This window comes from Anopheles coluzzii, chromosome 2 (genome assembly GCF_943734685.1).
Source record: "Anopheles coluzzii chromosome 2, AcolN3, whole genome shotgun sequence".
In the NCBI taxonomy this organism is placed as follows: domain Eukaryota; kingdom Metazoa; phylum Arthropoda; class Insecta; order Diptera; family Culicidae; genus Anopheles; species Anopheles coluzzii.
In genome coordinates, this window is record NC_064670.1 from 73,047,709 (window position 1) to 73,069,611 (window position 21,903).

Sequence of the window (21,903 nt, forward strand, 5' to 3'; positions counted from 1 at the left end):
TTGCGTGTAGTAGCGTTTACTGTTCCGAAGCGACGATGGGTTCTAAACAATGGGGGACGAGAGCGAAGCGAACTGGACGGAGCATACAAGAACGGGGAGGACATACAGGAAGGGAACAACATGCATTTTTTAAGTCGATTTTCTTCCTTCTGTATTGTCCACATTGTCCACATCTATCTTATGAGCTGCGGATCGTACAAAGCTTCTTCATCTTTTTCTTATTTGACACAGTAACCATTGCTTTTCTGCCTGCCTCAGCCACTTCTTTCTTCTTCTTGGCGCAACGACCTACGCGGTCATGACGGATAGTTAACCGTTTGCTACGATAGACGGTCCATACGAGGCTTGAACTCATGGCGAGCATGTTGCTAAGTCGTGCGAGTTGACGTGACCTGTTACTAATTGTTTTACCCCTAGCGAGATACGCACTCCTGGGCCATTAGGATCAAACGGGGCTTGAACGCAGGACGGTCATGTTGTTGTGTTGTGTTCGGGTAGTACGACAACGAGGGGCAGCCAAATCCAGCCAAGCCATCCATAAAATGCGGGGGCGCGTGGAGCAGCTTTGCGAGTGAAAGGACCGGCTGCATCACCGGCAATTGAGGCTCCCGGGAGCCAGTCGCCACAGCCAATCCTCGAGCGCAGCCGCAGTGCTATCGACTATGCATGAAGCATAAACGCCACTTACGCATCCTGCGTCAGGCGAGAGTTGGAGCAAGCAGGGCAAAGCAAGCGAGGCCAAGCCGGGGCGGTTCGCTCCTCGCTTACAGCATCGAGCGAGAGGTGTTACTGTTTCTCTTCCGAACAGTAGACCCCGGTAATTAGGATTAAAAGGGTACACCATGGTGGGTAAATCCTAACCTTCAATCCGTGGGAGGAAGAGAGGAAGGGAGGAGGGGTGGGAGAAGATTAGAGGGTTTGTACATTATTAAAGAAAAAATAATGGAAAGACAATATGTGTTCAATGCTATCCCTCATTTTAATATTTGACCTTCCTTTGGCTTTATCTAAGCATTGGTTGGCTTAACTTGAGCGGACTAGTGCATTGAATGATCTTTTGTTTGAATTATTTTTTTTTTTTTTTACACAAGTGCAACTAACTACACTAACAAATAACATAAAACCAGTACGAAGCATGCATTCATTCGGTCCGGAAAATAGCTCGAACGGTAAATCGATTCCATCCACACGACAACTTGCGCGTTGATCAAATCCAGATTCGAACGACGGCGCTCTAGCCAACGCGCAATGCATCAGCAGCCAAAAAAAACGAGAAGGAAAAAAACAATAACCACAAGTCAAGCGCGCTCATACAAGGTCAAGCATTCGCCAATAACTGCTGGGAAAACGAAGGAGGTGGGGAAGGACGTCACTGAAAACGCGTATGATCTGGTAGAACGGATAAAGAAGACAGCAGATAAGCTATATCACTCCCACCACCATCATATGAACAGCTGGTGTGATCGCAACTACCGACCAGGAAGGAGTAAGGGGGAGGACAAGATTCATTTTTTTCTAGCCATCCATAATTTTTTTTTGTGGCTGCTATTCGATACAACAACCCTGGGAAATCCGCCACAATTTTTGCCATAAAACCCGTCTAAAAAAGTTCGCTTGGTCGAGTAACCTCTTAAACCGGACGTCGTGTGGACGTCGGGTGGACGTCCACACGACGTCCACACGACGTCGGAAATCTTCAATTTTGCGGCTAGGGTTGTTGCAAATTTATAAATGAAATATTTCGAAATTTTCAGCGCTGAAATTTTAGGATTGAAATATTTCTTCGATCGGAATCCAAGCGTTTTCCCTGACATTTCTGCTCGCTTTCTCGATCGCTTTTGGAGAAAGCTTCGAGAAAGCGAGCAGAAATGTCAAGGAAAATGCTTGGATTCCGATCGAAGAAATATTTCAATCCTAAAATTTCAGCGCTGAAAATATCGAAATATTTCGTTTATAAATTTGCAACAATTTTGAATGCGAAATATTTCACAGCCATGGGCCATGGGTTTTCGATCGCTTTGCGCAGCGGGTCAGCAGCGGCACGAAATAAAATAAACCATCAATACGCCGATAACACTTTGAATCCCAAAATGAACCAGCTTCTCCCGCATCGTCAAGGTCACACACAATAAATAAATGCTAACACCCACCAATAACAATACACAACCGCAATGCACACATATACCAACGCATACACACAATCAGCTGACGGCGAAAGGCACGGGCTGAAGCGCAAGTAAGGCAAGGCAGAGAGGGGAAACCACGCAAACAATGAGACCCCAAATTTTGAGTGATTAAGGCCGAGGCGTATGAGGAAGCTTGAGGAAGCAAGGAGAAACGCGCTGCGATGAGAGTTCGCATTCTGTTTTACACGCGCGCTTCACTAACACCAATACAAATACCGTGCTTTGACGAGCCGTCTGTGAATGTGTGTGTCTTCTTTCAGCGAGCTCAAGAACTTGGAGCTGCTCGTCACATCGGGTTGTCTCGCTTACACTACAGCATCGAACCATCGCTCCGTATGTCCCCCCTCCTACGCGTACAAAACCAGCAGTACAGCGCGACGCTTTGCCGCAGATGGTTGTGCGCGTTTTGTTCTAAGTCCCGCGCGCAGTGTTTGTGCGTTGGTGCGCATTTAGTTCAAAGTCTCGTGCGTCGGTGTGTTTTGGTAAAGTGTGAAGTGAATAAACAGTGTGCACAGACGCACATGCAGTGCGTGGATCGACAGGTAAGAATTTGCTGAACAGAGGCAACGCAGATTGTCGACAAGTTTCTCGCAGCCTGGCTCGACCCGGTACTTTGCAGTATGACGCCATTCGTGAGTATGATAGATTCTGAATGTGTTGTGAAGGTGTTCTTTATGTTTCAATAAAGTGTTTAATGAAATAAAAAATGACCGTGTTTGTGTTTGTTGTTAGAATAAGTGCGTACTTGCGATCGTGTTTATGCATGAAAGAAAACGAGAAACGAAAGAAACAACTATCTTTAGATGTGTTCGTAGCATGACTGGAAAGAACACAAACACGTTGAGAACTGCAGAGCGCACCGTGCGTTACGGTTGGGGAGGGGGAGGGCTCGCGCGAGGGTGTAACTCATTCCTCCAAGAGTAACTGCTAACGGAGGGCGGTACTCAAATCACTCAAAAAATACACTCATTTTGCCGGACGGGAAGGGAGTGAGAGGAAGAGGAGGAAGGAATGTGGGCACCAACATTTTTGAATTTTTCGACCGTTTTTTTGCTCCGCCGTCTGAAATAGTTCATCCATTCCTTCAACAGATGGCGCTCGTTCCGCACCTAAAAACTGGTATAAATACGCCGGCTATCGTAGCCCGTCAAACATTGCGAGGGTTGCAAGTGGTATCATCTGCTCGAAATCATAAGATATTTAAAAAAATATTTTAAAATATTTATTTTTTATTCATTAATAATTGTTTTGCTGAAATTCCTAAAATTTCCAATGTTATACCTGCTCTCGGGGTGCTATAATAATAACTGCTAAAACTAGCGGCGAAAAAACTGCCTAGGCTCGCAAGCTCTTTAATGCGAGGGCTCTGAGGCGGGGAACTTGTATGGCGTGCGAGCCCTCGCGCGACCTCGCACATCGCTGTCAATTGCATGGTGGGAGTTTTGGCTGAAGTCTAGCGTAATTTTTTGGGTATTTTTTGACGCAAAACGACGCAAAAAACTACGCAGAAAACTGCTCGAATTTACGCAGCGGGTACCCAGTCAGACAAATCGGACTTAATTTACCCCTATCTTGCCGCTAAATTACCGGTTATTTAAGAGTAATTTAATGGTAAATAAGCAGTCGTTAATTTACCCATTCGAGCAGTTTTCACAGATCCTATTCCTTCCTCTATTTTGTTTTTATTTTTTCTGCTAAATTGTTAATAAATAACACGAAATTTATTATATTACAGTTTAATGGTTATATTCAATCATTTTTTATTATTATTATTATTATTATTTATTAATCTTCAACGGGCCGTATGGCCTAATTAAGATGTAACAGTTCAATAAAAAAAATACATAGCAAAAACAAGATTTGCATCGCAATTCACTGCGGCCACGGCAAAAGCCGGAGACGTTCCTTGAAGCACTGAGTTGAGATGTCGAAGTCGAAGCAATCCGAGACAGTGTTGAAGACAGCCGACATGCGGAACATAGGGTCTGACCGACCAGCGCTGGAACGGGGTTGAGCGAGCTGTAGAGTTTCTCTAGACCTAAGTGTTCGGGATGGTGCATAGATATCGACTCGATGCAACAAAGGCGATGAGTCGATAGAGCCATTTAGCAATCCAGCGATGAAAGAACACTGTGCATTGCGTCTTCTAACCGAAAGAGGTTCAAGGCCTAGAAGACGGCACCGCGCAGCATACGGAGGAAGATTATTGCGATCCTGCCAGGGAAGTAGGCGTAGGGCATATCTCGTGAGCTTACGTTGAATCGCCTCAAGTCGAGTAATTGAAGAAGCGGTAGTTGGGCTCCAGACTACGCACGAATATTCCAGAACCGAACGAACGATACAGTTGTACACAGCTTTGATGCACATGGGGTTGCGGAATTCATTAGTTGTCCGGATAACCACGCCAAGTAATTGATTTCCTCTGGCTAAAACGTCATCGATATGCTGTTTAAAGTTCAAACTAGACAAGACACACAGTAGCATTTCTCGATGCAGATAGTCAGTCCATTACGCTTGCACCACGAACAGAAAATTTCGATGCAGTCTTGCAGGAATGTACAATCACCTGTGTTGTGAATAGGCGCAAAAATTTTTGCGTCGTCGGCAAACAGACTGATACTGTCGGGAGGTAAAGCGAGGGTAACATCGTTGATAAACAATATGAAGAGAAGCGGGCCAATGTTGCTTCCTTGTGGCACACCCGAGCTGCTGACTATTTCTTTGGACATGTGCTTTTCAATTTTCACGATGTATGTGCGATTTATTAGATACGACTTAAGCCACTGTACGAGCGGGCTGGGAACTCCTAGCTTATCGAGTTTAGCGAGAAGAATTGCGTGCAGAAGAGAGTCGAATGCTGCTTTTAGATCTGTATAAATTGCATCGACTTGAGCTCCGGCATCAATTTGGGTATAAACTAGTGCAATAAGTTACAAATTCAACCAGGTTCGTGGTAGTCGACTTTTTTGGCACGAATCCATGTTGATACGGACTTAGGTAGCTGCGGCATGCATGTAGCAGATTTTTGTATATCACTAGTTCGAACACCTTGGCAATGGCACACAGGGATGTAATACCCCGGCAGTTGATGGCATCTGTCCTGTCGCCCTTTTTGTAAATAGGAACCATCCAAGATTTCCTCCGCGCTTTGGGAAAGTAGCCATTGGCTAGCGATGCATTGAACAATTTTGCAAGGATAGGTGCTCCTGTCGTTTGACAGCGTTTCAGCACGGTAGAAGGAATTCCGTCGGGTCCAGGAGCGAAGGAAGGCTTTAGTTGCGCTAGGGCAGATAAAACGATCTCACTGTCGATGAAAGGAGTGCTCATGTTAATTGCTCCAGCCGGAGTGTTGACGAGAGCAGCATCAATGGTATCGGTACCATTCATGGCCGGTGAAAAGCAATCTGCGAAGCGATCCGCGAAGAGATTGCACATTTCATTAGTGTTGGCACTTGTTGCTCCTTTGTACGTGATAGATTTCGGTGTATGCGTGGATTTTGTTTTGCTGTTGTAGAAGCGCCAAAACGAGTCAGGCCACCTGCAAAGGTTACGTTGAATTTTACTCAAATATCTGCTATATCGAAACCTGTTATAGCTGCAGTATACAGGGTTTTCCAATTGAGTTTAGACTAGCAGCATACTTTTTTTGAATAGTCGCAATAGATTCTTGACTAGCATCCTCTATTTTTGATTACAAGCATTGGATTATTGACAAGGAGCAATTGATTTCAGCAGACCGGTTGCTGGCGCGGAGTGACCAGATTGTTTTTGAGGTTATCGATAGGAAATCTAAAGCAAATTCGGTAATTTTCAGTAAAAACAACTTTTTATTCACTCATAAATTTTATTAAATTCCAATTTTATGGTTGAACGGTCAATTCTTAGAAAAATATTTGATTTTTAGTTAGAAAAACTGAGTTTTAGTGTGCTCAATTGTAAACCGATATTCGATCGAAAATCGATAGAACTACATATGGTCACACTGAAAAATTTGCTTAATCTAGCTTTTGGTTAGGTTATGCCTGTGGGTTCACTACTGCATATTTCAATTCAGCCGTTAAGTTGTATTGTGCATTCATAAAATGAAAACAATAGCACCAAAAACCTATCAGATAAAATATATCTTATTTTGTGGATGATATATAGCAGTAAAACAGACGCTTGAAACTAATGAGCGGATGAAATTAAATATCATCCACAGGTTATTATTCAAGTCGATCTGTCACACCGGGTGTTATAAACGCGACGCTTTTAGGCTGTCATGCAGGGACCTGCTGAAATCAATTGCTCCTAGTCAATAATCCATTGCTCGTAATCAAAAATAGAGGATGCTTGTCAAGAATCTATTGCGACTATTCAAAAAAGTATGCGGCTAGTCTAAACTCAATTGGAAAACCCTGTAAAGAGTGCGTGTCAAAGTAGATCGAGCGAGATCTTTGGCAGCGGCGCGTTTGGTAGTGACGATATGCAGCTCTTTTTACACGTTTGAGTCGTTTGAGTGTGCGGTCCGCCCAGGGGGGGTTAGGTTTAGGACGCTGAACTGGGACGCATACAACAAAGGCTTGCAGCATGAAGGACGAGAATGAACATACTGCTTCGTCAAGTGAAATAAAATTGGAACAATGAAAGCTATTGTTAAACATTGATATCATGTCGTTCAGTTTCACATAGTCAGCTTTAGCAAAGTTATAACGATAAATTGCGGTTGTCGTCGAGTTTTGTCGAGTCGTCGAATTGCGTCGGGTCGACGAGTTAATACGTATATTGAAGTCTAACGCCGGATGGTAGGAGTCAAGAGGTACACTTGGAAAGACAGGCGAACACAATTTAGCTGCAGCATTGTTAGCGTAGAGCAGGTCAAGCATGCGTCCGTGCGAATTATTGATGTGATTAAGTTGCACTAATCCGTTAAAATTAAATCCATCCACAAAGGTGATGTTGGCCAGTGAGCGCGCAGTTGGTTCATAGTGCGTGATTGATGAGTATGCTGGCGAGGACGAAGGATCAGCTGTGGACCAGCTTATGCTAGGCTGATTGAAATCGCCAATAACAAACAGCAGATCCGAAGGCTTCAGTGTGAGAGTGAAGCTGCTGATACAATCATGTAGAGAGCGAAGAGTCGATATCTCGGAGCTAAGCTGCGGTGGAATGTATACTACCATGACGTACAGATGTGCGTTATTGCTGGCGACGCGCACACAAATATACTCGAGATCACGGGAAGGTAATTCTATCGACTCGTATGCGTTAGAAACGGCTAGCAAAACACCACCACTGCGAGAGCTAGAGCCGCTGAGAGAGCGATCACAGCGGTAAACAGAGAAGTTGTTGTTGAAGAGAAGAGCAGATGGAATGTTGTCAACAAGCCAAGTTTCCGTGAGGGCGATGAGATCGAAGTCAGCCTCCGATACAGCTAAGTGAAATTCTTTTGTTTTAGTACGCAAACCTCTAACGTTTTGATAATAGCAGCTTAAATACTCAGCGGTAGCGTTGTCATTGTGGCGGTTGGATAAAGCGGGTATACGGTAAGTCAATTGAGCTGCGTTGTCAGAGCATGAGGCTTGGCGTGTTTGTTGCGTGCAATGAGCGGAACTTCGTCTAGTTGAGAAAAAAGCGATCGATTGTAGACTGGTGTAGGTGCGGAGATGAAGCACGGTCCCGCTGCGCAAAGCGATCGAAAACTTCTCTAACTCAAAATGCAAACATATTTCACAACTCATGGCTGTGCAATATTTCGCATTCAGAATTGTTGCAAATTTATAAATGAAATATTTCAAAATTTCCAATGCTGAAATTTTAGTATTGAAATATTTCTTCGATCGGAATCCAAGCGTTTTCCCTGACATTTCTGCTCGCTTTTTCGATCGCTTTTGGCGCAAAGCGATCGAAAATCCGAGCTACAAAACTGCTCGATTTTGTCGTGCGGGGTGGTTTTGGTGGATTTTCGATCGATTTCCGTCAAAAGCGATCGAAAAAGCGAGCAGAAATGTCAGGGAAAACGCTTGGATTCCGATCGAAGAAATATTTCAATCCTTAAATTTCAGCGCTGAAAATTTCGAAATATTTCATTTAAAAATTTGCAACAATTTTGAATGCGAAATATTTCACAGCCACGGGCTGTGAAATATGTTTGCAGTTTGAGTTGGAGAAGTTTTCGATCGCTTTGCGCAGCGGGAGTGCTCCCCTGCTAGACTGGAGTTACCGGTAACGAACGGGGATGATGACACGTCGCTGTGAACGCGTAACTCCGGTTGAGAAGTCGTTCGGAGGTGACGGCTCTGTCAGTGGTGGTGAAGCTGGTGGTGGTGGCGCTGATGGTGGTGAAGCTGGTGGTGGTAGCGCTGGTGGTTGTGGCGTATACTCTACTGCAGATGGTGGCGTAAGCTGTGTCACTGGCTCGGGTTGCTGGAGTGAGTAGCACGGTTTCAGTCGGTCAATAGAGACGTTAGTTGCCCTCTCGTTGATCAGGACTTCGAATGACTTGTCACTACGCCACCTTGTAAGGCCCTTGGTACGGCGGGGTAAGGGCTGGGCGAACGGTGTCATTCCGGACGAAGACGTGGCTGCATGTCCAAAGATCCGAATGGACGAAGGGTGTTGCTTTGTCATGCCAGGCCGTTTGTGTTGGGCGAATGGTGTTCATAGCATACTTAAGCGACTTGGTGAACTCGGTGGTGTCTGGCAGGCTGGTCATCGGGCTGCTATTAAAAAACTCCGCTGGGATCTTTAGCGTGCTTCCATAAACCAGCTCTGCTGGCGAAGCTTTGATGTCGTCTTTGTACGCTGTGCGCAATCCAAGGAGTATGATGGGAAGGTGGTCGGTCCAATGAGCGGTGTCTTTGGTACAAATAGCTGCCTTCAGCGTACGGTGCCATCGTTCTATCAAGCCGTTGGCCTGCGGATGATAAGCCGTTGTGCGTAGATGTTTGATGCCCAGTAACTGGTTCAGCTCCGCGAAAAGCGTCGACTCGAACTGCCTGCCTTGATCCGTGGTGATGAACGATGGAACGCCAAAGCGAGCTATCCATCCACTGAGTAGGGCTGCGGCTACAGTCGTTGATGTTATGTCAGGGATGGGAATAGCTTCTGGCCAGCGTGTAAAGCGATCGATGATGGTGAGGCAGTAACGATGTCCATTGCTGATCGGGAACGGTCCAACCAGGTCCAGGTTGATGTATGCGAACCTAGCATCCGGTACCGGGTAGCGTCCTAGAGGGCTGCGGGTATGGCGTTGCACCTTCGTAGCCTGACACGCTAAGCAGTGGCGGACGAAATCTCGCGTATCTCGGCGGATGTTCAGCCAGATGAATCTCTCCGTCATCAGCTTCGTGGAAGTTTTCGCTCCGGGATGACTCATCTGATGAACCGCGCGTAGTAGTTGTTGACGAAACGGTTTCGTGACATACGGACGAATGATGCCGACGGGGCAATTGCAGTACAAAGCCTTGCTGCTGCCAGGTATTGGAACTCGTTGAAGGACCAGGTCCGTCCTTGTTTTCCCGCTGAGGATGTCGGCGAGCTCGGGATCTCGGGTCTGGTCTTCGGCCAATTTCTCGTAGTCGATGGATGTTGATGACTGGATGGGTTCGATTGGGGACAGCAAGTCGGCAGTGACGTTTACCTGGCCTTCAACATGTCGGATGTCGGTGGTGAACTGGCCAATAAAGTCGAGGTGCCGTGCTTGTCTAGGAGAGGCCTTATCCAGCGACTGGCGGAAAGCATAAACCAGAGGTTTATGATCTGTGTAAATATGGAAAGAGCGTCCTTCCAACTGATGACGAAAATACCGGACGGCCAAGTAAACAGCTGCTAGTCCGCGATCGTACGTAGAATATCGGCGCTGTGCGTTGTCGAACTTTCGGGAGAAGAAACCGAGCGGCTGCATCTGCCCGTCGATGACCTGATGTAAGGCGGCGCCGGCAGCGAAATCGGAAGCATCACACCACAGTGATAGTTCGGCGGATGGTACAGGGTGTACCAGCATGGTACCCTGTGCAAGTTGCCGTTTGCAGTCCTCAAAGGCCGTGTCGGTAGCTGGGGTCCACGTCAGCGATGACTTATCTCGCCGTTTGTTGCCGGGAATCATCTCCAGGAGCGGTCCTTGTGCTCGCAGCGCGTGGGGGATGAAGCGCCTGTAGAAGTTGATCATCGCCAAAAATCGCTTAAGCTCCATGACAGTGTTTGGCTTCGGGAACTGACTATGGTGTCGACTTGCTCTTCCAGTGGTAGGATGCCTGCAGACGTAACACGGTGTCCCAGGAAGGAGATCTCAGGCAGGGCAAACTCGCACTTCGCAAGGTTGAAGGTCAAACCGTGCTGCGGGAGGCGAGCAAATAGCAGTCGCAGGTGTTCGCGATGTTCTTCTGGTGTCTTCGAGGCCACTATAATGTCGTCGATATAGGGAAACACAAAGTTCAAGCCGTGTAGCACATCGTGGATTAGCCGTTGGAACGTCTGCGCCGCATTGCGTAATCCGAAGGGCATCGTCACGTACTCAAATAGGCCGAAAGGAGTGATGATCGCTGTCTTGGGAATGTCCTCTGGATGGATGGAGATCTGGTGGTAGGTTTTCTGTAGATCCACCTTTGAGAAAACGGTTTTTCCTCCCAGTTTTCCTCCCACACCTTGACGGTGGTTTGTCGAGTGGTATCCGGAAGTCCTGGCACACGTAGGTTGGTTTGGGTATCCACCAAACAGTGCTGTCCAAGGTCTACTAGAAGATGTTAATGGCGAAGAAAGTCCGCTCCAATGATAGCAGAGCTTACGTCCGCGATAATAAAATTCCACACAAAGGGGCGGCGTAAACTAAAATCAAGTGTACGGAGGGACTCACCATATACCATGATCGGAGTACCGTTGGCTGCAAACAGTCGCATGGTGGACGGCGTCGGGGGGGGTGTAGTTGGCTGGCTTCGGTAACACGGAGACATCGGCATCAGTATCGATCAGGTAACGCTGGTTGATTCGTCGGTCGATCACCATCAACCGACTGCTCACAGGTGAGATGGTAGCCACCTGCGATCCGATATCGCCAGCGTGTCCTCAGGCTGAAGGCGCCGGCTGGCCGACGCGCTGGCTGACAGGGGCTGGAAACGAACAGGGCTGGCGGCAGGACCCGGGCGGCTGTCCCGTAACGTCGATGGTAGTAGCACTCTCCTACAGATGGTTCTGTACCGACACTAGATGACACTGGTGGACGTGTGCGCGGTCGACTTTGGCGTTGGTCACGGTTACGACACTCTGTGATGAAGTCGTTAAGTTGCTGTGTGAGTTCGTCCACCTGGCGCGAAATGCGTTGCTCGAAATCGTTGGGTGTGGTGCGCACTCCGGCTACGGCATAGTGCACACTGGTTTTGTTGGATGCGGACAGCCACTCCACCATAGTATCGGCGACGGCAGCTTTCTCCGTTACACTTCCGGGTGCAGCAACGACGGCCGATTGCACATGTGGCGGAAGCTTGTTGATCCAAAGGTCGGTGAGGAGCGTACCGACCAACGTGTCGCTGGAGGCTCGGTGCATTTCAGCTAGCAGCTGGGATGGCTTACGGTCCCCTAAGTCCATGCCGTATAGGAGACGATGGAGGCGGCTACGCTGGGATTCCCCGAAATGCTGAAGGATGTTCCGCTTGATGTAATCGTACCGTTCCGTCGCAGGTACACTCTCGATTATTGGCTGGATCTCGTTATACACTCGAAGAGGAATTAGGGCCATCAATACGTGCGCAGGCAAATTATGCAGGTCCATTTCGGGTACTCAGTCGCTCAGTCGAAGAGCGAAAGCTGAGCTAGCATAAAATGTGCCATGCCCGATGGAGCAGCGATCACCAGCATCTACCCGTAGACAACCGTCGTGGAGCATCCGCCCGAAGACAACCGTCGTAGAACATCCGCCCGAAGATGACATCGTGAAATATCGACGCAATAGGCTTAGGCTCGAGCTAGTTAGGACTAGGGAGTTTAAGGCAGTTCAGAATTGTAACTCACCAGCGATAGACGCATTAGGTTGATCAAGAAAAATAAATGTTTTTTTTTTTTTATAAGACTAAATATGTCCCTCGCATAACTGGCGCAGCCGTCCGGAGTGTTAATTCTTAATTTTTAAAGTGTAAAAGTGGAAAGGCAGAATCTAACAAATTTCGTCGAAGTGATCCCGCAAAAAAAAGAGCATCCAGAGCACATAAGGAAACATTCCGCCGAGGAGTTGAGGATCCCCCGCGCTTCAAGTATAAAGTTAGCACGAACCAGCAACACGACAGCAAAACGTAAGTATTTGGTGACAATTACTTACAAACGAAAATCGCGAGTGTACAAGTTTGTGACATTCACGTCCTTGCAAGGCACTACCAGATAGACCGTGCAAGTAGAAAGTATACACACTGTTAGATAGGTGTTACTTTTACACAATTTTCGCACTACAAGATAGACGAAATTTGTGACATCGTAGGGAGTACTACCAGATAGGGCCCGCGATACCAAATAAAACAAAACAAGTTAATGCCGAAGTTACCCAAAACACAAAACGCTTTAAAGAAAGCAAGGGAACTGTTCAGTAAAAAACTTGGCAACACCGATTCGGATACGGAAGGCTCTAGTTTGGAACACTCCGAAGAGTATTCACATATTCCACTTAAATCAGATATTCCATCAGTCAATTCGTTGAACTTAAACGAAATGGAAATGGAATCATTGCAAAATGAAATTCTTGCTCTGCGACAAGTTGTGCAGAATCTGCAAGCTAATCAATTGAGACAAACGACAGGAGAACTAAGATTGGACTCATACGAATCTCTGTGCAAAATCCCTGACCCGATAAAATCATTACCGAAGTTCGACGGTAATAGAAAGCAATTAGCATCATGGCTAAACACAGCCGAAAGCACCTTACAGATTTTTCATGGCATCGTGTCAGAACAACAGATGTCAATATTTGTTACAGCCGTAATAAATAAAATAGAAGGAAGAGCGAAAGATATAATTTGTCTTACTGGAAACCCTAACACTTTTCTAGAAATAAAAGAGATTCTCTTAAACGCCTTAGGAGATCGACAAGAGATTACCTATTATAAAAGTCAACTTTGGCAAACTAAAATGACTGATAATATGAGCATTCACAAATATTACAATAAAATCAATGAGATCATGCAAAGTATAAAAACCCAAGCTAAACAGAACGATAAATATCGAAAAAATTGGGACGCTATAAATGATTTTATTGAAGAGGATGGTTTAGCAGCATTTTTAGCTGGCCTAAAACAACCTTATTTCGGTTATGCGCAAGCAGCTACTCCTAAGGATTTGGAAGCAGCATACGCTTTCGTATGCAAATTTAAATATTCGGAAAATGTTGCGAATCGTATCGATTCGACACAACCATATCAATCCAAAAATCAGATTCAAAAACCCAAAAATCAAGAATATAAAACGAGAGATAGATACTCACCAAATCATGGCAACGAAAAATATGACAGCAAAAAAGAAAAATTTCCACAACCCATGGAAGTGGAATCAACTAAAAGTAAGTTGACCCTCAACCGGAAGCAACTTCATAACAATGAAGTGTGCTCCAACGAAGTACCATCTGATTCGGAATCAGATGAAGAAGAAAATATCGATAAAAATTTTTGTTGGGAAAAAACAAATCCAGAAAAAAACGTACGCTACCTTCCTTACCTAACAAGTCAAAACATTACTACCCAACAAACCATAAAAATATTAATAGACACTGGAGCGAACAAAAATGTCATTCGCCCAGGAATAGTAAGAAATTGCAAAAGTACTGAAAATATAACGATAAAAAATATTTCAGGAAAGCACACCATTGAGAAGAAAGGCAAAGCAAATCTTATTGGCTATAACCTTCCTTGCCAAACCTATTATGAACTAAATTTCCATCACTTTTTCGACGGAATCTTAGGATCCGAATATTTGGCTAGAAACAATGCCATTATTAATTACAAAAAAGAACAACTAGAAATTGAAAATATTCAAATACCATTTAAAAAATATTATCCGGCAAAAAAACTATACTCACATAACATCGAAGTAAAAGCAAATACAGACGGAGATTGGCTAGTCCCAACCTTCCAAAAATTTGATAATGACACCGTTATTGAACCTGGTCTTTACAATGCCAGTGACAACAAAACTATAGTTTAAATCCTGAGCAGTAAAAAGAAAATAAAATCCTATGACAAAGAACTTAATATCAACGTTAATAATTTTGAAACTATAACTCCTATTCCAATAGAATATAACGATGCTATCAATGAAGAAACTCTAAATAAAATTATTCGCACAAGCCACCTTTCAAATTTCGAAAAAGAACAATTATATCAAATCATTCTCGAAAACAAAAATGTTTTACTACGGGAAAACGAAAAGTTGACCTGCACTACAGCTATCAAACGTAAAATTATCACTAATGATAATATGCCAACCTACACAAAATCTTATAGATATCCTCATCACTTTAAAAAAGATGTAGAGGAACAGATTCAAGAAATGCTAAAAACGGGTGTTATTCAGCCCTCATCAAGTCCATATTCGTCATCAATTTGGGTTGTACCGAAACAAACAGCCGCTTCTGGTAAAAAGAAAATTAGAGTCGTCATAGATTATCGTAAACTTAATGAAAAAACCATCGATGATAAATTTCCTATTCCACAAATCGAAGACATTTTAGATAGTCTAGGAAAATCACAATATTTCACAATACTAGATTTAAAATCTGGATTCCACCAAATCGAAATGGATCCAAAACATAGTGCAAAAAACGCTTTTTCTACAGACAAAGGTCATTTTGAATTTACAAGAATGCCTTTTGGTCTCAAAAACGCTCCTGCCACATTCCAAAGAGCAATGAATAACATACTTCAAGAATTTATAGGAAAATGTTGTTATGTCTATTTAGATGACATAATAATCACTGGTAACAATTTAAAACATCATTTGCAAAATATTTCAATTATATTGAAACGATTATCTGAATTTAATTTGAAAATTCAGCTTGATAAATGTGAATTCTTAAAAAATGAAACAGAATTCCTAGGACATGTAATAACAGCAGAAGGGATAAAACCAGACCCAACTAAAATAGAAAAAATAAAAAACTGGAAACTCCCAACCAACCAGAAAGAAATTAAACAATTCCTTGGACTGATAGGATATTACAGACGTTTTATCAAAGACTTTTCGAAACTTGCCAAACCTTTAACACAATACCTAAAAAAAGAAGAAACAGTAAATGTTAAAGATACAAATTACATTTTGTCGCTAACCCCAAAGCGAATCGGACGTTCTGGATACGCGCTCCAGGTGGATGATTACGGCCAAAGTCAAGCCACTGACCCCACCATACACACACGAAGATTTACGTACGCTTAGTTGAACCTGAAGCGATCTGTGCTTGCTGTGCGTAGTAAGTGTACAGTGCGTAGTGTACTGTGTTAAGTGTGTGTAGTGTATGTGATTGTCCGTGTGTTACCCGTTTGAGAGTGTTGAGCGACAATACAGGTGCGTACGGCACGCGTCTCTTGTGCTCGTATTTTGTGCGTTCGCATCTCGCGCGCTCGCATCTTGAAGAGCGCGCTCTCCTTTGATTTGTCCTGTGTTTGGTAAGTGATCCTCTCTTATCCTACTATCCTTGTCCTCCACGCAGTTGAATTGTTGGCTCGGGCTCTCCCATGGAGGCGGAGCCTATGGACGAGTCTGATGAAGGCTTCATTACAGTGAAGCGCAAAAGTTCTGACCCACGGCAGATGGCGAAGAAAAAGGTTTTACATGAACCTTTGGCTTCAACATCGCGAGATGATTCTGCTAAATCGAATGTAAATTCAAGGGCCAAAACGTACCATGCTTCTTTTAACTGGGCACATACTGTTTTTTTATGCCTCGTACCAAGCCGCTTGACGTTAGATCGATCACAGCATCGATCTACAAAAAATACCCGTGTGTTTTGGACGTCATCCGACTGCATCCAAAGAAGTTGCGTGTCACCGCAAAGGACCGGGTGCAGGCCAATGCAATTGTGGCCGATCCGGACTATACGGAGGATTACCGGGTGTATATTCCCGGTGGATTGGTGGAAGTCATCGGTGTGGTAGATGACTTTGAATACCCCTTAGAGGATATCCTTCAGTACGGACAAGGGTCATTCCTTTATCAATCCTCGCCTCGTGTCAAGGTCCTCGAAGTGAAAAAACTGTACGCTTCGAAAATGGTTGACGGAAAGAAGGTGTTCCGTGAGACTTCCTCACACCGGATCACTCCGGAGGGTACAGTACTGCCAAACACGCTGTACTTTGAGGGTCTGCGGGTACCCATCCGTCGACCCTTTGTTACAAAGGTGGCTACCTGTTCTAAATGCAGCCAGATTGGACATTCCGAGCCTTACTGTACCAACTCTGTTAGGTGCGGTAAGTGCAAAGGACCGCATTCTACGGCAGAATGCAAGGCTGACACCCAAAAGTGCGTCCATTGCAAACAGGAATGGCACGAAGTGTCTACTTGCTCAGAGTACCGCAAAAAGCAGGCCGAGCATAAAAAAGCCGTCCTTTATAATTCAAAGAAGTCATTCGCCGATGTTTTGAAGAAAACCTCAGAAGTGAATCCGTTCGATACACTCTCACTTCTTGAGGGTAATGAACCGATGCCCAATCTGGCCCCTCTAACAGGAGTGAAAAGATCGATTACACCGAGGGTGTCAATCAAAGGGATCCGGAAAAACAAAACTGTTCCCCCTAAAACAGCACGTCGACGTCACGTTGATGCGACCCAACGACAATCCCAAGGTCCCATGCCCCCACGTGATGCTCGATCTCGTCCACCTTCCCGTAACCTACCCAATCCTAGCAATCTGGCTTTCCCCAGTGAACCCAGATCCTTCTCCAGGCAATCCCTCCCAAGCCTGACAGAGATTTTGCAATCCCTCCTAGACTCCCTTTCCCTCCCGGAACCCCTATCCGGGCTAATACCTTTGGCATTTCCTTTCCTAAGAGGAATGATCAGGCAATGGTTATCAAAATGGCCATGTCTAAGTATGATGGTCCGCTTGGATGATTAATGCCTCCAATGAGCACTATACTACAATGGAACTGCAGAAGTTTTTTGGGAAAAATTGACTCTTTTAAAGTATTGATAGGGCAACAAAATTGTAACGCATTTGTCCTAAGCGAAACTTGGCTCTCACCCGATAAAAATATTACCTTCCCGGGATATAATATTATTCGTAAAGACCGACATGATCCATCTAGTGATAGGCGAGGTGGGGGAGTGTTAATTGGTATTCGAAGTAGTCACAGCTTCAACAGAATACCCCTCTCCACACCCGAGGGAATCGAATACGTCGCAATCCAGGCAAAGCTAGGGGATCTTGACGTTTCTATTGCTTCAATTTATATCCCACCGGGAGCCAATCTGGAACCAAAGAAGATTAACAAGGATCTTGAAATCCTAGTAACGGTACTACCAAAACCGTTTTTCATCCTGGGCAACTTTAACGCCCATGGATCAGATTTGGGTTGTACGCATGACGATAATCGTGCACCAATCATTAGGGATATCTGCGACACATACAGTTTGACGATTTTAAACTCTGGCGAAGCAACTAGGGTGCCCTCACCTATGGCACGACCCAGCGCAATAGACCTATCTCTTTGTTCATCGTCTTTAGGGCTGGATTCTATGTGGAAGGTAATCCAAGACCCGCTTGGCAGCGACCATCGGCCAATAAAGTTCTCGATTATCAAGAGGAGTCGCACAGTCGATCAAGTCCCCGTTACTTGTGACCTAACGAGGAACATCGACTGGACGAAATACGGCGACCAAATGACCGCTTTGCTAAGCCGCGTAGAACCCAGTTTCTCCGTAAATGAGGAGTACACAAATCTCGTTATGGCGATAAACGAGTGCGCCCTCGGTGCCCAAACGAGGCCGCCCCCCCAGGCAAGGATTTTTAAAAGACCACCCAGTCCTTGGTGGGACGCGGATTGTAAAGCGGCATTCTCAGCGAAGCGGAAGGCTTTTGCCAGGTATAGAGACACCGGCTCCATGGATCTATACATCCATTATAGAGGCCTGGAGCGTAGGTGCAAAAACTTGCTTAAAGCAAAAAAAGGTCATACTGGCCGAGATATGTCAAAAACCTCAAGCCTTCCACTTCGCTAACGGAGCTTCAGAGCATGGCGAAGAGGATGCGCAACAGCAAAGCAACAAACGAGAGCGAAAGGGTTTCTGGGGCATGGCTAGAGCCATTTGCACAAAAAGTCTGCCCTGATTTCGCTCAAGCACCTCCATTTCAACAGAGTGCTCATGGGAGTGATCCGCAAATGGATTCACCGTTTACAATGGTTGAGCTATCGCTTGCTCTGTACTCCAGCAATAATTCGTCTCCAGGACTGGATCTGATTCGGAACAAATTGCTCCATAATCTGCCAGATCTGGCGAGGAAATGGCTGTTGAGATTATTCAACATTATGTTGGAGCTTAACACCGTCCCGTTGGAGTGGAGAGAAGTGAAAGTAGTCACCTTGTTGAAACCTGGCAAACCGGCATCAGACTATAATTCTTATCGACCGATAGCAATGCTATCTTGCTTGCGAAAACTATTTGAGAAAATGATTCTTTTTAGACTGGACAATTGGCTTGAATCCAAAGGCCTCTTGTCAAGTACCCAATTTGGCTTTCGCAAAGGTAAGGGTACCAACGATTGCTTGGCGCTGCTTGTGTCCGAAATCGAGATGGCTCATTCTCGTAAAGAAATGATGGCATCTGTATTTCTTGACATCAAGGGGGCTTTTGACTCAGTATCAGTCAATGTTCTGTGTCAAAAGTTATCATCTGCGGGCTTAACCCCAAGACTGAATAACTTCTTATTCAACCTCCTTTCGGAAAAGGCAATGAATTTCGACAATGGCCACATGAAAATTCGGAGAGTCAGTTACTACGGACTACCACAAGGGTCCTGTTTGAGCCCCTTATTGATATTGATACATGCCTTGCACCTGGCTGCAGCCTTAGGCAATTGGCGGACGACGGTGTTGTTTCAGTCGCCAGCAACAGCATCGCCGACCTTCAAAGTCCTTTGCAAACCACACTAAACAATTTAGAAGTGTGGGCCACAAACCTGGGTATCGAGTTTTCTCCAGAGAAAACGGAAATGCTGATATTCTCTTTCTTTTACAACACTGAGAGTAATAGACGCTTGAATTTGGTTGACCCAAAGGTCGATATCTTTTTATATGGTAAAAAGATATCCATTGCCAGATCTTTTCGATACCTAGGGGTTTGGTTTGATAGCAAAAATGTATGGAGGAAACATATTGACTATCTAGTACAGAAATGTACAAGAAGAATCAACTTTCTCAGAACGATTACCGGACTCTGATGGTGTGCCCATCCCAAAGACGTCCTTAACCTATATAAGACAACGATACTGTCCGTCTTGGAGTATGGTTGCATATGCTTCCACTCAATTCGCAGCCAAGTCGCATTTGATCCGACTTGAGAGGATTCAGTATCGCTGTCTTAGAATCGCACTAGGTAGCATGAAGTCGACTCACAACATGTTACTCGAAGTGATGTCCGGAGTGATGCCGCTAAAACTTCGTTTTGAGCTACTATCGCTTCGCCTCTTCGTCCGCTCTACAGTATCAAATCCATTGATAATCGAGAACTTTGAAACACTGCAAGAGATAGGGTCTAAATGCAAAATCATGGAGGTCTATCGTGATTTTGTTACTCTACAGGTGCACCCTAGTAAATCTCAAAATACAATCTGTGCCAGCTTATCAGAGTCCTACAGTTCCATTTTAAGTGTAGATACCTCGTTGAGGGAGGCAATTAAAAGTATCCCTGATAATCTTCGCTGGATGACAATTCCCAACATCTTTGTGGAAAGACATGGCCAACCAAATGTAAACCATTTTTACACTGACGGATCCTCATCAGAGCAGGGCATTGGTTTTGGTGTATACAACACGTGTACCGAAGCATATTTTAAATTACGCCAACCATGCTCAGTTTATGTAGCGGAGCTCGCCGCAATCTTTTATGCCTTACTGTTGATAAGTGCATGCCCTCCGGATCAGTATGTAATTTTTTCAGACAGCGTAAGTGCTCTTGAAGCATTAAAATCCGTGAAGGCTCTTAAGAGTCCAGACTATTTTGTGAAAGAAATTCTAAAAGTCCTAAGCTCCCTGTTTGAGAAATCGTTTCGAATATCCCTGATATGGTTGCCTACTCATTGCGGCATCTTAGGAAACGAGAAAGCAGACCAATTGACCAAGAAGGGTGCTTCGGAAGGGTCCTTTTACGATAGACCCATCCTCCCTCACGAGTTCTTACGGACCCCACAAGCTTTCTGCATTGCACGCTGGCAGGGCTTGTGGGACTCGGATGAACTTGGGAGGTTCCTGTACTCGCGGCCAGAGCATGGATTACGTTCGACGAAATCCGTTTCGGCGCTCAGTACAAAATGAATTATGTTCATTTAAACATACATTTATACCCTCCAGATTCAAGTGTTCACATACAAAATACAGCATGTCTTTGCTTACCCATATGTGTCACTTCTTCGTTTATATACAGCACTTGAAATCTGGCCGGAGCTTCTATTAACCCTGTCACTGGCAACCAAAAAAACATCATATTTCAGGCAACCGGGCTACCCGGGTAGTCAGCGACTATGAAGGCTTATCATTTTTGAATGCGTTATGGAATATCGATGCAATATTCTGAAGATAATTTAAAAGACTTATACAGTTTCTATAACTGTGTATAGATTGGTTCAACTCGCTATCGTTTTTAAGTTATAACTTTTCAAAGTTGACAGGATTTTTTGGAGTATGATGTTAATTTTGTTGCAAGTGGCAGGGTTAATGTTACGCCATTTTGACAGACTTTCGTTTATTTTTACAACTTGTGGAACAGAAACACAAAGTATATTGTTTGTTTTAAAATGTTGTTCTTTTATAACAGTATAAACGTAGAAGCTGAGGCAAAGCAGGAATTGAAAAGACATCGTAGTAATCTTCGATATAATACCGATCCTCTTGCTTTAACGGATACAGCGTACGTAAATAAATTGATAACTGTTTTGCTAACGTTATCATCTGATTGTCGTTATCTTCGTTGGCAATTACATTACAGATTTGTTAACAACTTTAGGATATCGAAATCTATTTTCATGGATTTGCTTGATGGTATTGATTCTTCGGTAGACTCTCGCAGAGCGCATGGAATATCAAAAAAAGAGAAGTTGACGGCATGTATAATATTCTTCGCATCTGGGAGATATCAGCATGGCGTAGGAAAAGATTTCCATGTCGCAATGGCTCCGACAACTTTTAGTAAAGTTTTGAGAGGAACTTTACGACCACTCCACTCATTAGTTGGGGATTGGATAAATTTGCGAATGACTCAATCAGAGAGACAGGAAGCTAAAGAATATTTCTTCTTGAAAAGCGGTATTGAGAACGTCGTGATGTGCGTAGATGGAACGCACGTTAAAATTAAAAAACCGCAAGAACGTCCGCTTACTTTCCTGAATAGGAAATCATTTTACAGCATTAACACATTGATTGTAAGTATTGAATTGAAAAGCTTGTACATGTAACATGCTTTTCAGTAATGTATTTCTGGATTCGTACTCACGGTTCAAAGCCGGTTGGAGTCGTGCAGAGCCTCCCAAAGTCGCTAATTGGCAGCGTAAGCCCTTGGA

The 21,903-nt window shown here is 44.5% G+C and overlaps 1 pseudogene; it reads right to left on the minus strand.

Annotated features, from left to right (window-relative positions):
- Window positions 1-3,953: 3,953 nt before the first annotated feature.
- Window positions 3,954-10,670, minus strand: LOC125908351 (uncharacterized; annotated as a pseudogene).
- Between the last annotated feature and the right edge of the window lie 11,233 nt (window positions 10,671-21,903).